This window comes from Palaemon carinicauda, chromosome 44 (assembly GCF_036898095.1).
Source record: "Palaemon carinicauda isolate YSFRI2023 chromosome 44, ASM3689809v2, whole genome shotgun sequence".
In the NCBI taxonomy this organism is placed as follows: Eukaryota; Metazoa; Arthropoda; class Malacostraca; order Decapoda; family Palaemonidae; genus Palaemon; species Palaemon carinicauda.
This window is the reverse complement of record NC_090768.1, coordinates 40,522,925-40,525,424: the sequence shown is the minus strand read 5'-3', so window position 1 is coordinate 40,525,424 and position 2,500 is coordinate 40,522,925.

Genomic DNA, 2,500 nt, shown 5'->3' with positions numbered 1-2,500 from the left:
CCACGATTGCTGATTTGCTTGTATTTGATTATTATTTTCTTTTTCTTACTCTTCTCCCCCTATTGTTCTCTATCCACTTGTTTGCTGCGCAAGGTTTCTTTGAAAGTATCTAATATCTTTTAGTTTGTCACGAGAAGGAGAGGGAGACCAAAGCGAAGGTGGATGGACTGTATCAAGGATGACCTTCGATCAAAGGGATTAATCGGTGATGAAGTGTGGGACAGAGGTAGATGGAGAACGCTGGCCAGAAACATCGACCCCACATAGAAGAAGAAGAAGAAGAAGACTGTTCCTTGGTTCGGCCATTCATGAGCAGCCTTTAAAACAAAATGGCGAAAAATAATGTGTTTAATTTTTGGGTTTGACATTGATACCCAACTATCTGGAACTTTAAGCAAGCAACCCCCCCCCCCCCTCCCGTCCTTAGCTCACAAGGGTGGTGAGGTTGCAGACACTATAAGAAACTATGGAGCTTGAGCGGCACTCGAACCCCAGTCCAGCAGATCGCTAGGCAGGGAGGTTTCCAACAGGCTACCACAGCCCACTTTACAAAATTAATACTTTTTAATAATTTGAAATAGAATGTGTGCGTATGATTTAAAGCAATTTTTCAAGGAGAGCCCCTGAATCTAAGTGGTGTTTGTTGTTGAGAATATGCTGGACTAATTGCAGCACATAATTTTCCATTTTATTAGTCCATAAAATGAATTAAAAACAGTCTACAATATGTCAGTTAAGTGACTGGACTCATATTCGTCGACCAATTAATAAAGTAATTTTCTTCTGCCTCTGATCTGATGATCGGCATGCCATTAATCAGCCTCAAATGTCAGGTGGCAACGTTCAAAAAGTCATTAATATATTTTCTGTTGTCAAAGGTAAAGGGGTTGGGTGGGTGATGTCTGATTAGGTTCATTTGGGGGGTATAGGATCTCTCTCTCTCTCTCTCTCTCTCTCTCTCTCTCTCTCTCTCTCTCTCTCTCTCTCTCTCTCTCTCTCTCTCTCTCTGATATGTGGTATTTGTTTGTGTAGATGCCCCTTTCTGAGTGGGTATACCTTAACTTGGTGAAAGGTTTTGTGTATCGCCATGATCGGAAAAGCTGTACTAGTCAGGTCCACCTATAATACAGTAGGTTGGTTTACTTTGAGCCATCAGACTTAAGTCTCCCACCGTCACTAATCCGCAGTGGGGAGCTTGGTGATGAAATAGCCAAACCCCAGACATGAATAAAGACATGGAAACGAAATGTGTGTAAATGGTGAGGTCTCTTGTGCTGGGAACTTGCACTTGGGTGATGCTGCTGTTAATGACGAATATTTGATAAGATGGACGTAATGACATTGCTATAGACTATATGATTAATAATAAAGCACCAATTTTCATTTGTTGAATAACAAGAGCTCCCCATACAGATTTTGCTAGTTGCTTATAACAGAGCTCTAATATTTTTTACCATATTTTTACGTTTACTATTGTATCTGATTCGTCAAAACTGACGTCTAAATGTTTAGAAAAATATGCACTTACACAGATTTAACCCTTCCCAACCCCTCCCTCTTTCCTAACTAGGACCAACAAATTCGGAGATTTGTGGGAGAGTGTGGTTTCCGAGTGTACCTCTCGGGGTACCACCTCTCACCTTGGAATGACTATTCCTACCCCCCCCCCCGCGAGGGTGACAACATACATACATACAGAGAGAGAGAGGGAGAGAGAGAGAGACTTGTTCTTTATTATGTAGAAGAGATGACAGTTCTCCTCTCTAAAGAAAGTTTTCCCTTCACTCAAAAAAAAAAAAAAAAAAAAAGAAAAATAACGAAAATACAAAAATGCAACTTAGTAACTTGCAATGTGCTGCTATTTTGATGTAGTGTCCTCAGAAGCATTTAGTTCCTTCTATGTTCAGCGCTCGATGACATTTCGATTATCCTTTGAAATAACATTCTCATCATGTAGTGAAACTTTTCTTACATTCAGCAAGTTGTCTACAGACTTCTGAGTAAGTCGGTCCACTACGCTGAACAGTCGATCTTTAACTTAGCCTTCGTAGAGATTACATTAATTGAATTGCATTTAAAATGAAGCTATTATCGTTGATTGTTATTATTTTTCTTCTCTTTTTTTTTTGTTTTTCACTCCCCAACGTTCAGTAAGTTGGTATCTCGTAGTCTGGATCCGGACATGCAACCGGCCTCCCGCTGGGGATCTGATCTCTACTATGTCGAGTCAGTTGTCCAACACACTCCTCATTATTCTTGCTTTATGCAGCAGTACATATTATTATTATTATTATTATTATTATTATTATTATTATTATTATTATTATTATTATTATTATTATTATTATTATTATTATTATTATTATTAATTGCGGTCTACAGAGACCGGTGGGTTATAATGTGGGGTTCCGGGTTGCATCCTTTGTCCTTAAGAGTCCTTCTCTTTCCTAACTATTTTTGGTGTTTCAAGTAGCATGCTCGTATTATTATTATTATTATT